This window comes from Oryx dammah, unplaced genomic scaffold, assembly GCF_014754425.2.
Source record: "Oryx dammah isolate SB20612 unplaced genomic scaffold, SCBI_Odam_1.1 HiC_scaffold_24, whole genome shotgun sequence".
In the NCBI taxonomy this organism is placed as follows: domain Eukaryota; kingdom Metazoa; phylum Chordata; class Mammalia; order Artiodactyla; family Bovidae; genus Oryx; species Oryx dammah.
The window spans coordinates 11,891,185-11,905,466 of NW_024070208.1; the positions used below are offsets into that span (position 1 = coordinate 11,891,185).

The following is a 14,282-nucleotide window of genomic DNA, read 5'->3' on the forward strand; positions in this document are numbered from 1 at the left end:
ACTAACTGATTCATTCATTAAAAGACAAACGAGAGGCAGTGGGGCAGGAGCCATGGTATCGATTTTTGCAGGATGTCCTACTTCCAGAAGACGTGCTTTAAATTTTCTGATGTTGAAAACTGCCATAATAATATCAGGAATCCTACTTATTACAGTTGCCTATGATTTGATGATTAGCAGGCAATTCAATGCACTCAATCATTCATTTTCTTATTCAAACATTTCTGTGTATGTTTATGGTACATTTACTACTCCCTGGATTATGGAGATAACAAGAAACAGGATCTTTGCTTCCAGGAAAATCTTTTATAATGTAGAACAAAGTCACAGTGCAGGGTAATACAGACCATAATAAGGTACTGAATACATTTGCCTAAAACATATTCTTGTCTGAGGTTATAAGAAAAATAGGGGCTTCCCAGGTGGTACTAGTGGTAAAGAACCTGACTGCCAAAGTAAGGAAACATAAGAGATGAAGGTTTGATCCCTGGGTCAGGAAGATCTCCCGGAGGAGGGCATGAGAACCCATTTCCAGTATTCTTAACTAGAGACTCCCATGGACTGAGGAGCCTGGTGGGATACAGTCCATAAGGTTGTAAAGTTGGACACGACTGAAGTGACTGAGCATGCACGCATATGAAAAATATAAGAAATTTTTATCACAGATACAATGAAAGTCACATTAATATGTCGCTAGGTATGATGGTCTTTCCTATGAAGACAGCTGCTTTAAAAAAAAAAGCAATAATTCCTTACCCAGTTTTCATAAACAACATGCGACTCTACAATGATAACGTATGATCAAACCCCTGTTGTCCAGAGGCAGCTTCTTTGTGTTCCAGCTACAACATCTGGCAAAGCCATCAAAGTATGTAATTCATCTCCAGTTTCCCCCTGGCTGCTGGCAACACTTTCTTTCACGTATTCAATGACCTCCTGTCCTCTTTAATCCTCTCAGTTCTTAAAAAGCAGGAGATTGTGGTCATTAATATTAAAAAACGATCCTGTAGCTGATATTCATTCGTACTAAATAATTCCCCCCCAAAGGGCATTCACATGGTAACTGCTCTTATCACAAAAGTGGGAAATAAAGTCTAGGGACCAGCAAGAAGGCAGAGATGGGGGATGACGTGGGGAGTTGATGAGGGGGACGCTGGGACTGCTCCCTGGCCCTGAAGACAAGGCCTATGAGGTGAGCACGGACAGGCAACAGGCAGAAGGCGGGTCCGTGGCTTGTCCCACAGCAACTCTTGTCTCTCTAGTCCTGAAGGAGCGGGCAGCTCTTTCTGCCTTAGGAAGGACTCCAGTCCTTTCTCACAGGCTCCTTCAAGCCCACCATCAACCCTCCATCCTGACCCTGCTTGCCCACTTCTCGAAACTCAACCCCACTCTGTCTACACTCCCCCTCTCTGCTTGAACACTCCCAGAGACTTACGCATACTTCACTTTCTGGTGTAAATGATGAGGTGGATAAATACTCTAAAATATCTGAAACTGTAACCCCTAAACATCCTCCTTTCTCCACCGGATGTGATGTTCTGGAATGCATCCCTGTGTGCACCCTATGTTATTTCTCTATCTGTGTTCAAAGTTTCTGAAAAAGATCCTCCCCACAGGAACGACTCTTTTTTTACCTTTATCTTTGCTGGCACAGTGACTTATACATACATGTGCTGTGCTGTGCTTAGTCACTTCAGTTGCGTCTGACTCTTTGTGACCCCATGGACACAGCTCGCCAGGCTCCTCTGTCCATGGGATTCTCCAGGCAAGAATACTGGAGTGGGCTGCCATTGCCTTCTCCAGGGCCTCTTATAGTCTCCTGCATTAGCACGTGAGTTCTTTGTGTATCTACCTTCTCTATTTTTGCATCTTTTATTTTCCAGAGACTTCAAAAGGTTAACATTCAACATTTGAGTCAATTCAAGCCCAGCCAACAGACATCCACAGCCAAGGAAAACGTTGGCCACACAAGGCCATCTCTACTACGGCAAAGAGTGTGCAAATGCTTTGGTTCTGTGATACACACAGTGGCCCTGGCAAGAGACATCTACTGCAATCTGCTTTTGTTATTACAGAAGCTAAATGATCTTTCCTGGCATTTCCTGGCCCAGGTGATTTCAGTCTTATACCCAAGCCTTGTGTTCCCTCTGAGAACACAAAATCTGTGTGGCAATTTTAAAATCTTTTGTGCTTTCCCTGTCAACAGGATTCTCTGAGATGTTAAGTTGCTGGGAAAAGGAAAGTGAAGTGAAGGTACTTAGTCATGTCCGACTCTTTGCGACCCCATGGACTGTAGCCTACCAGGCTCCTCCGTCCGTGGGATTTTCCAGGCAAGAATACTGGAGTGGGGTGCCACTGCCTTCTCCAGGGGATCTTTCCGACCCAGGGATCGAACCTGGGTCTCCTGCATTGTAGGCAGACGCTTTACCATCTGAGCTACCAGGAAAGCCCGGGAAAAGGAAGGGTGGGTAGAAAAGCCACCCAACCACTAGGGTAGGGAACAGCAAAGGGGGTTTTAATAAGATCAGGTTCTGAAAATGCTTGGAAGCACTGACCAGATCTCCATGCACACACATGTAGCTTGGGGGAATTCTTTTCTGAAAATCGGAACGCTAACTGAATCAGTGTGGACAGGTTATCATAGCATCCTCCTTGTGGAGATTTCCAGCATCCAACATTTTTGGCAAATGGTTTTCTGTTTCGCTTGTGTTAAAGTCAGGCTATGTCAGCAGCCATCGTTTCTTTCAGCTATTCTTCATACCATTGTTGGTTCATCATCTTAGATTCTAATCCTGTTTATGAAGTCATTGTCTACTGATGTTTACCCTGAGTTTCCTCCACCATTTCCTCAAAGTACATGGAGTTCTTGTAAAACCTGTGTTTTCACATCTAGCAAGACAGTCTTCCTCTGCTTCCAAAGGCCCAGCATTCTCTGCACTTTTGGACAACCACGATGAGTTAAAACCATGAACCAGAAAACAAAACGATGGCACTGAGAGGCTGTAGAGAAATAAGCTGTATGCACTGAGCACACACAGAGCTCAGGAGGACGGCGTACGTCGCTCACTGGCTGAGAGTATTTATGGCTCTGCGCTCTGAGGCTCGGTGGGTGAGGGGCCCTTCCAGGCTGCCGCTCAGCTCAAAAACACCACTTGGAGTATGGGCAAAATACACACATGAAATAACTAGAATGGATGCCTTTATTGTGTGCATATAAAGCAGGCGTTTTTCCCTCTTTTAAAAATGTTTTTAATTGGAGGATAATTGCTTCACAATATTGTGCTGGTTTCTGCCATACGACAGTGTGAATCAGCTATAAGTATACACATATCCTCTCTGTCTGGAGCCTCCTTCTCGCACAATCTCACCCCTCTAGGTCATCACAGGGCACTGAGCTGAGCTCCCTGTGTTATATACAGCAGCTTCCTGCTAGCTATCTATTTTATACATGGTGGTGTACACGTCTCAACGCTCCGCCTGCAATGTGGGAGACCTGGGTTTAATCTCTGGGTTGGGAAGATCCCCTGGAGAAGGGAAAGGCTACCCACTCCAGTGTTCTGGCTTGGAGAATTCCATGGACTATATAGTCCATGGGGTCACAAAAGAGTCGGACACGACTGAGCGACTTTAGGGCTTAGGGCTCCCTCCTCTGCTGTGTCCACAGGTCCATTTTATACATGTGCATCTCCATCCTTGCCCTCAAATAGGTTCGTCAGTACTATTTTTCTAGATCCCAACATATGTGTTAATATATGATATTTGTTTTTCTCTTTCTGACTTACCGCACTCTGTATAACAGGCTCTAGATTCATTCACCTCAGTTCAACAGATTCAAATTTGTTCCTTTTTATGGGTGAGTAATATTCCATTGTGTATATGTACCATAACTTCTTTATCCATTCATCTGTTGATGGACATCTAGGTTGCTTCCATGTCCTGGCTATTGTAAATACTATACACGCATTTTTAAAGAAAATATTTCTAGGACTTCTCTGGTGGTCCCAGGGTTAAGAATCCACCTGCCAGTGCAGGGGAACATGGGTTTGATCCCCAGCCTGCAAAAATTCACATACCATGGGAAGATACCCATGTACCACAACTTCTGAGTCTGTGCTCTAGAGGCCATAAGCTGAAAACTACTAACGCCTGTGTACCTAGAGCCTGTGCTCCACAACAAGAGAAATCATGGCAACTAGAGAAAGCCTGCATGCAGCAACAAAGGCTCAGGGAAGCCAGAAATAAAAAATAAAGTAAAATAAGGAAAATATTTCTTTAAGTGGCAAATAGCATTGTTGGAATCAGTGCTATAGAGGCAAATGTGACCAGATATATAATCTGGTGTCAGCTCTACACTGCGAACATCCAGAGGCCATCTTGGTCATATCAGTGTAGCTCCTGGTCTTCGGGTATCACAGAAGCTCAGGAAGTGTGTAGTAAATACATGAACGGCTGCATGACAGGCACCGCCACTGTGGCCACCCCAAAGCTACACAGTGGCTCTAGTGGGGTCCATGCCACCAAGAATATATAGAAGCCTGATAGCAGCTCTCCTGAACTGAAGGAGGCAAGTTAGAAAGCAGGACATTTGGGAGAGGAGAAAAGAATACCACTGAGTTTCGCTTTGCTAGACAGTCAGTTCAGTTGCTCAGTCGTGTCCGACTCTTTGAGACCCCATGGACTGCAGCACGCCAGGCCTCCCTGTCCATCATCAACTCCCGGAGTTCACCCAAACTCATCTCCATTGAGTCAGTGATGCCATCTAACCATCTTATCCTCTGTCATCCCCTTCTCCTCCTGCCTTCAATCTTTCCCAACATCAGGATCTTTTCCAATGAATTAGCTCTTGGCATCAGGTGGCCAAAGTACTAGCATTTCAGCTTCAGCATCAGTCCTTCCAATGAATATTCAGGACTGATTGATATCTTTTAGGATGGACTGGTTGGATTGTCTTGCAGTCCAAGGGACTCTCAAGAGTCTTCTCAGCACCATAGTTCAAAAGTATCAATTCTTTGGTGCTCAGCTTTCTCTATAGTCCAACTCTCACATCCATACATGACTAGGAAAACCATAGATTTAACTAGACGGACCTTTGTCAGCAAAGTAATGTCTCTGCTCTTTAATATACTGTCTAGGTTTGTCATAGCCTTTTTTCCAACGAGCAACTGTCTTTTAACTTCATGGCTGCAGTCACCATCTGCAGTGATTTTGGAGGCAAGAAAATAACATCTGTCACTGTTTTCATTGTTTCCCCATCTATTTGCCATGAAGTGATGGGACCGGATGCCATGATCTTAGTATTTTCAATGTTGAGTTTTAAGCCAACTTTTTTACTTTCCTGTTTCACTTTCATTTTAGGTTGTGAAGGCTCTTACTTTGTAAGCCATGAACTTAGAACCTCAAATACCAGAGGGCAAAATAAAGCTTTCTAATGAAATTAAGACCAGAATTATAAGACACAAATTACATTACATATCAGTGATATTGAGCTACCCGGTAATTGGATACAAACGATTCCTGGAATGACTGTAACTGATTGGGGGTTTATGTAATATACACGAGTTGGTCATCTTCTCTGCTGTGTAAGTGTTACAGTTTCTTTAACAGCATTTCTCTGCCCGTTTCCTGTTTACACCTGGGAACTCTAACTCCCTTTTGGACAGAGTCCTGGACGCTGTGCCAGCAAGCTCCCTCAGCATTCGTCTCGGGGCTCCCCGCCCTCTCCTTGCACCCCCACTCCTCTAAGCTCACTCTGTGCCCCCATTTGAGGACTCCCCCCTAGCAGCGCCGTCTAGGGGTTCTGGGAGGCCAAGTGCAGAAGGCAGCGCAAATTTCGGGATGTGCAGCTGGGTATGTGCGGCCATGATCTGATCACCTAGAGATGAAAGGGGTCATCGAAGGGAACTGGAGAGAACATAGCACCAAGTCCAGAAACTCCAGGTTAACCTGGGGCCCTGGGGCGGAACTGCGGGGAGCGGCGTGGCCGCCAGATTTCCTGTGTCCTGCCCACGTCTCCTCTGTCTCCTGCGACGTGACTCTAATTCTTCATGACACCTGGGAATGTTTCCATCCTGTCTCCTTCCACTGACGGCACGCACCCTAGCTGCTAACACAGTGTGGGATTCTGGCTGTGCAGCCAGGCAAGGCAACTTAACACCAGCTGGTTTTAAGCAACACTCTTTATAGCCCATTTTTGACTTCTTCTGACATGTCTTAATGCCATTTGTAGGACGAGTGAGTTTAATGTAGTTACAGAATGAGGCTGGGCATCTGTAAGGCACAGATTTCAAGTGAAGGAAAGTGCCTGAGGGGAAGGAAGCAGTGTCCGAGAGGAGGGAATGTGTAGCGGAGTGGGGACTGGCCTGAAGGTGGAAGCCTCAATTCCAACCCAGCGTGGCCCCTCACTCACGGGGTCATCCTGGGGAAGTCACTCAGCCTTTCTGGACCTGAATTTTCTCATTTCAAAATGAAACACCAAAGCAAATTCTTTCTAGTTCTAAGTTTGGGGTTTCTGTTGCTGGCTATCTGCACTGGGTCCTCATTGTGGTGCCTGGGCTGTCTCCAGCTGCCGCGCTCCAGAGCACGTGGGCTCAGTGGGTGCAGGGCCCGGGAGTCTCTAGTTGCGGTGCCTGGCTTTAGTTGCCCTGTGGCACATGCGAAGTTAGTTTCCCGACTGGGGATCAAACCCATGTCCCTTGCAGGGGAAGATGGATTCCCAACAACTGGACCACCAGGGAAGTCTCTGCTTCTAAGTTCTTTACAAGTAGGATCCTTGTCTACATTTATTTCAATCCTAAAGTTTAAGAAATATGAGTTGTCATCAGAAATTGATTTGAGTATAATGAAAGTTGTATAAAGAATACTTTGATATAATCATGTAAGTCTGTTTGTTTGTTTCTTTAAATTGATTCACTGAGACTTAAAAGAATTATTTTTTTTGAGAGGCAGCTGGAAAAAAATATTTCAGTGGAAATTAGAAGACTGGCTTTTGATCTTGGTTCTGGTGAAATGACTTTGGCAGAAGTTCCTTATCTTCTCTTGGCTTTCCTTAAGCAGAAATCAAGGGGGAACACTGGCAGAAGTGTGATGTAAGTACATCACATGGTTCTTCTGGTTGATAATGTTTTACATACTCATTATAATAATTACATAATTATTATACTCATTATAACATTGGCTTAACCAAAATTCCAGTACAAACCTATTGAGGGGATGTATGATATAGTGTATGATATAGTGGTTTGGAAGATATTAACTGTGTATCTTATAGTAGGGATGGGAAACTAAAAGAGAGCTAAATCTTGAATGCACATTGTTGAGGTCAAAAGATAATGCTTAATGTGGAAAAATCAAGAAGAAACTTAAGTACATTATTTAGAGATATGGGGGCAAGAAATGAATCAGCAAAAAGAGGGAAAAGAGTTTTTGCTTCTGAGCTATTTTTCAGGGCAAGTCTGTACATATATAATGAACCTTCAGTGCTTCTCTTTCAGCCTTCCTGTCAGACTGCCTACCTGCCTGTGATAGCCTTTAATAAAGCCCCAGCTGTGAGCAGGACTTCTGCTTGGTGCTAAGGACACCAAGACACAGGACCCAGCTCTGCATGTCGTGGAGCTTCCAGCCAGGTGTGGATCTGTGCTTGCGAATCAGCACAGAGAGTGGGTAGAGATCCATGCCAGGGTAAGTAAGCAGGACCTGTGAGCAGAACATACTGGAAGGGCTCCTGAGGCTGGCTGTATCAGGGAAGATTTCCTGAAAGAGGTAACGCCCAAGAAGAATCCTGAAGGAACAGGAAGAGTTGGGAAGTCCAGGAGGCTGGGGATTTCGGGCAGAAAGAACAGCTGGAGGGGTGCTTGGCTGAAGGCAGGGGATGAAGTGATCACTGACACGAAGAGCCCTTTGTCTCTGCTGGCGCAGCTCCAACAGCACAGAGACTATCTACCCGCATCAGTGCACACTCCCGGAGGCTTATGATGAGGAAATGTCTCCTCCCTGGCTTAGACTGCCATGCCTAAGCAGAATAAGCTCATCAGAGCACACCGAGGCTTACGTGAAAACCCCCGAAACCCAAGAAGCTAGAGTCACATGAACTAGAGTAATAGCAAATGAGATTTGTGGGGTCCAGAAAAAAACACTAGAGTGTGTTGCTAAACACCAATGCGAAGAACCCAGAAAGGAGAGAGAATGAAGATACCCGAGAAAAAGGAGACAAAGGATGGAGCAAAATCTCTGCTCTCAGATGGGAGGACAGACTGGCCTTGGATGGGGAGGAGGGGGCGCTGGCACAGCTATGGTGGTGGGCTTCTATAACTGCACCTGAGGAGCTGGAGGAGCTGCATTCTGGTAGCTTCTATGTTCTTTGGGAAGCAGGAGACTGAAACATTGTCAGAGAATATGGGAGAGTATAGCTTGAAGTTTGGAGAAAGTAGGGATTGGTGAGAATATTCTCCAGGCAAGAATACTAGGGTTGGTAGCCATTCCCTTCTCAGGGGATCTTCCCAACCCAGGGATCGAGCCCGAGTCTCCTGAGTTGCAGGCGGATTCTTTTCCATCTGAGCCACCAGGGAAACTCCATTATTATGCATTCTGGGCTTAAGAGACTTTTACAACAGTCAACATAATTTTAAAATTTCCCAACACACTCCTTTAAATGGTAGTTTTGTGGAATACGGTCATCTGTTTGAAGATTACTAAGTACATATGATATAGATACGCTGGTTGTGGAAAACAAAAAAAGATAAGCTAGATGAATAAAATCCAAAACTATAATTTGGACAAATTGCAGGTATCTGGACATGAGGAAAGCAGTCCTGAAAATGACACCTTCTAGAATTTCTCATTCCTGAATTTCTCAACCAACAGCTGCTTTCATTCTCCTGGGCTCTCACCATTCAGGCCTCCTCCACAGTGTCTTCTGTGACACAATAATCTTACTCACCCAGCTGTGGTTTTCCCTCTGCCATCCTCTGGGCACCTTAAAAGCACCAGCTCACAGCCCAGAGGCAGAACTGAAACACGCAGCGTGCCTTTCGATTATGTTTGCAACCTTTGAAGTGGTTTTGTACGTCCAAGAGGGCTTCCCAGGTGGCTCAGATGGTAAAGAATCTGCCTGCAGTGCAGGAGACACCGGTTTGATCCCTGGGTCAGGAAGATCCCCTGGAGAAGGACATGGCAACCTACTCCAGTATTCTTGCCTGGAGAATTCCACAGACACAGGAGCCTGATGGGCTACAGCCCATGGGGTCACAAAGAGCTGGACATGATTGAGCAACTTAACAATAGCATATATATCCAAGAGGAAATGTTATCTGATTTATACAGATTGGCCTTATGCACGTGGAAGTAGACTCTTGGGACATCAAGTGAGCTATGTTTGTAAGAACAGAGGATTTCAGCAACAGCAACCTCTCAGCAAAGGGGTGGGCTGAGCTGGGGAGCAACCATGCTCTCCATGTGGACCGGGTCTCCACACTGTTTTACAATTTCAAGAGGACTCCTCACAGGCCAGCAAAGAAAACTCAAGGAAATGAAACGACTCCCTCCCCCTGCTCCTATTCTTCTTAGATACAAAAGACAGATATCTAAAGTATTTCTCAATCTGAACAAAATGGAAAAGTGACCTTTGGGTCTGTCTGCGGCAGAGCCTGCTCACGTCAGTGTTTGGAGCATAAGTAAAGCAATGTGCAGGCTTGGGGAATGCTCACGAGGGCCAAATTTTACTCTCCCTCACGTTTCACACACCATAAATAAAGAGAAATAGTTTACCAGGCAGAGGTACCCGAATGGTTCTGAGTCACCCCAAGGGAGTGATAAAATTCTCCTGCTGGTAGACTTATACAAACCAAGATGCAATGAATTCTTTTGGATACTCCCTTTGCTCAATAAAGCTGAAAGTTTTAAACCTGAAAGATGGCTAGACTAAGAGGGAAAATAAATCAATCTGGCAAAAAAGTAATCATTCAAAGTATGGCGAGATTAACTGAAACAGAGGAGACCCAGTTCAGTGATGTAAAAATCATATGCTTGCTAGTTTAAAACCTCCATTTCTAGCAGTTGGGCCTATTTTTAAATGCACTAGATGAACTCTGTCTAGTGATCTGACTATTTAAGGCTAAATTCAGAGCTTCTGTTCACTATCTGATTTGTTTATACTCAAAATAGCAGGTAGAATACATTTCAAAGCCTGTAGCTTCTTACAGATTTACCTTTTGTTTGGTGGCAATTATTACTAGATACTGGGGCTTGAGTGGATCATCCTGGTGGTGATGAAATGTTAGATTACTTTTGTCTTAAAAAAAAATATGGCCGTGCTTTGAGGAGTGTGGGATCTTACTTCCCCAACCGGGGATCGAACCCCCACCAGCTGCATTGGAAGCAGGGAGTCTTAACCACTGGACCTCCAGGGACGTTCCTTCTTATTTCTTTTTAAAGTTTATTTTATTAGATTACTTTTGGAAAGGGATATTTCCAACTTATTGAAGCAAAGTATCCAAACAATTAATTGCTTTATTCTGTTTAAAGGAAAAACCCACAAAAACAAAGAGGACAAGATAAACAAGAACAGGTTAGGGAGAAACAGAGAATCAGTCTGAGAAGTTCTCCCGTCCAGTCTCAATCTCTGAAACCACTGGGTTTATCAACACTTGCACAGAACTTTTTTTCCAAAGAACCTTTCCTTGTTTTTTGCTTCCAAGATATACAAACATATTCTTAAAAAAATCTTCAAGCACCTGCTTGAATGAACACAAAAGACAAAGGAGACGAGCAAGGGAGTGATGCTGTTTCTGGGCAAGATCTGGATACAGGGGTTGGAGGTATTTTCTGGGGGAAGGAATGTACTTAGAATGAATACCTGGAGTAAGAGTAACAGTTCTTTTAGAAAAAAAAGGTAACTGTATTAATAAGAAAAACAAATTATAACTAAAATATGAATTCTATAAAGAATAATTAGTTTTCAAAGCATCTAGAGATCACTGGTGGAGAAGGCAGTGGCACCCCACTCCAGTGCTCTTGCCTGGAAAATCCCATGGATGGAGGAGCCGGGTAGGCTGCAGTCCATGGGGTTGCTAGGAGTCAGACATGACTGAGCAACTTCACCTTCACTTTTCCCCTTCATGCATTGGAGAAGGCAATGGCAACCCACTCCAGTGTTCCTGCCTGGAGAATCCCAGGGACCGGGGAGCCTGGTGGGCTGCCGTCTATGGGGTTGCACAGAGTCGGACACGACTGAAGTGACTTAGCAGCAGCAGCAGCAGAGATCACTGGTTTTGAGAAAAACTACAATGCTAGTCAAAGTCAGTGGATAGATTATTTCACGTTGAAACCTCTAGAAATTTAATGTTTGGGGGATGTGCTTAGTAGTCATGCATAGCAGGTCAAGTTTGGAATTTTAAACCTTCTTAGGTGTCCTGGCTCAGCTTTTTTGTAAGGAGTTAGAATGGCTATTTACTGGGGACAGGCTATTCCTGCTGTGGTGTCCATGATTAGCTCTAAGATGGTTGCTATGCTCTTTTTATTTATTAAAAGAAAGCAATTTCCATCAATCTTGGGAGATTCTGACCATGGGAATAATGTCTCCCATGGCGATCCCAGGATCTCAGATAGCCATGCTGATTTGAATTCATACTGCGTGGTATTTGAGAATGCATTACGGGTTTATAATGCAAAGAAGACTTTCATTAAGACCCGGTAAGTGGGAAGAGTGGGGAACCCTTCTCCTGGTATGCAAATGTTTTGTATAATGATACATTCTGAACTCATAATTCCAAAATACCAGAGGAATCCTACAAAACCACATTCTATATAAAATAAAACAAACAGAAATAAAATGACTAATAACCAGTTTATCACATGACCTGCTGGACTAGGACAGTCCTTGTTAGTGTCTATTGTCTCAAAGTAATTATTAATAGCACCCGTTTCAGTTTGATACGTGGAATCACATGGTCATCCTATAATAACCAAGAATGTGGATGACACCCAGCCTGTTGGCGTTTATTACTCCATCTGGGTATTGAATTAAACTTTCTTTCTGGGTAGTAACTGCCACAGGCCATACTGGGTTATATACGTCTCACCATCTGGCAGAAGAGTGCATACATGTTTGTCTATATTTATCTATAAGGATCTGTTTATTTCAAGCCCACATTAACACTACTTTTCTGAAAGCAGAATGGTTTGAATTTTGAGATAAAAAAATTAATTTTTCAAAATTCACAAATAAAATTTCTAGTATCTGTTTTCTTACAGTGACTCTTTATGAAAACTTACAGCATAATAGATACATTTCAGCTTTTCTAGGTACTTCTATACACTCTGAAAGAAAGTGAAAGTGTCAATCACTCAGTTGTGTCCGACTCTGTGATCCCACAGCTTCCCTGTCCATGGGATTGCCATTCCCTTCTCCAGCGGATCTTTCCAACCCAGGGGTCGAACCTGCGTCTCCTGCACTGCAGGCAGATTCTTTACTGTCTGGGCCACCAGGGAAACAGGTTTCTCTGCCAGCTGTGGCCTTAGCCCCAAATGCTGCTCAGCCTTAAGCCAGCCCCGCTGCGGCCCTGTCTCTCTGCACTCGGTTCTACCTGACTGCTTGCCTTTTCCCTTGGGGACAAGTCCATACCTTGGATCTCTTTGTTAGCAACCAGGTCTCAATTTGACTTCCCATGGCATGAGTCTGCGCACTGGTCCCCTGCTTCATCTTTTCTCTGGAGTTTCAGGGATCCCTTTGCCTGATCCAGAACCTCTTCTCCCTAGACTCGCAGTTATAGTCAGCCATCACATTCCTGGTTCTCTGTTTAGCCTGTGCTCTTGTCAGTAAGGACAGACATTCAGGACTTCTCATCTTGGGACAGCTGGCACCCAGGACAGTGCCTGGTGAGCAGGAAATTTCAACAAGCAGTTAAGTGCTGAATGAATGTTGAAGCTACCTTCTCATCGCCTGGAGCTGGGGTTCCTTTCAAGTGCCCCTTCCACCTGTCTCTTTCCGTGAGAGCAGGAATGAAATTCACACATTCCCATTGCCAGCACTAGGTTCTCGGGTGGGCAGTCTGGAGAAAGTGACTCTTTTCCTAACTGATTTGTCCAGAGATGGCCCTTTGGCAATCCACCCTCCCCTTGTTGTTGTTGTTCAGTTGCTCAGTTGTGTCAGACTCTTTTAGACCCCATGGACTGCAGCACGCCAGGATTCCCTGTCCTTCACTATCTCCCAGAGTTTGCTCAAACTCATGTCCATTGAGTCGGTGATGCCATCCAACCATCTATCCTCTGTTGTCCCATTCTCCTCCTGCTTTCGATCTTCCCCAGCATCAGGGTCTTTTCGCATCAGGTGGCCCAAGTATTGGAGCTTCTCAATTCTTCCAGTGAATATTCAGGGTTGATTTCCTTTAGGACTGACTTGTTTGATCTTCTTGCAGTCCAAGGGGCTCTCAAGAGTCTTTTCCAGCACCACAGTTTGAAAGCATCATTTCTTTGGTGCTCAGCCTTCTTTATGGTCCAGCTATCACATCCATACACGAGTACTGGAAAAACCATACCTTTGACTATCTGGACCTTTGTTGGCAAAGTGATGTCTCTGCTTTTTAATACACTGTCTAGGTTTGCCATGGGACTCCCCTGGTAGCTCAGCTGGTAAAGAAGCCACCTGCAATGCAGGCCACTGGTTCAATTCCTGGGTCGAGAAGATCCCCTGGAGGAGTGCATGGCAACCTACTCCCGTGTTCTTGCCTGGAGAATCCCATGGACAGAGGAGCCTGGCGGGCTACAGTCCATGGGGTTGCAAAGAGAGACTAAGCAAGCACTGAGAGAGAAACCCAGCACAGTGGTTTATCATAGCTTTTCTTCCAAGGAACAAGTTCGCTAGCTCTGCACAGTGGCCCATATGTGCCGGAAGATCACTCCCACATGGAAATGTTTTAAGTGAGGTTGGATAAGTGCAGCTCTCAAGGAACAAACCCTGGGAGAGTGAATCTGTTATCTCCTTTCTTACTTCTTATCATATTCTGTAAAATCCCAAGGATTCTGCTTGAAAGTTCATAAAGACAGACTTCATCAAGGTTTAAAGACAAGAATCTCAGTATGTGAGCTGACTAACTCGGATGCTTTGTATTGTGCTATTATTCAATATATTACAGCATTTTTCTCTCCAGGGAAACGGAGTGACTACTCTTAGCCACAGGAAAACCGTTGGAAAGCTCTTTCTGAGGATTTCCTCATATCAGCCTTCACGCAATACCCAGATACCTAGACATGTTGCATGTGAAGAAAAACAGTGTGTAGGGAGGTGGTCT

General features: G+C 44.6%; 1 protein-coding gene and 1 non-coding gene across 2 annotated transcripts in view; both read right to left on the reverse strand.

The window, feature by feature from the left end:
- VWA8 (von Willebrand factor A domain containing 8) overlaps positions 1-14,282 on the reverse strand; it is a 380,884-nt gene that overhangs the window by 65,703 nt on the left and 300,899 nt on the right. The gene's annotated exons all lie outside the window — the stretch shown is intronic.
- Positions 2,375-2,446, reverse strand: TRNAC-ACA. Its single transcript has one exon. It is a non-coding gene; the product is annotated as a tRNA-Cys (tRNA).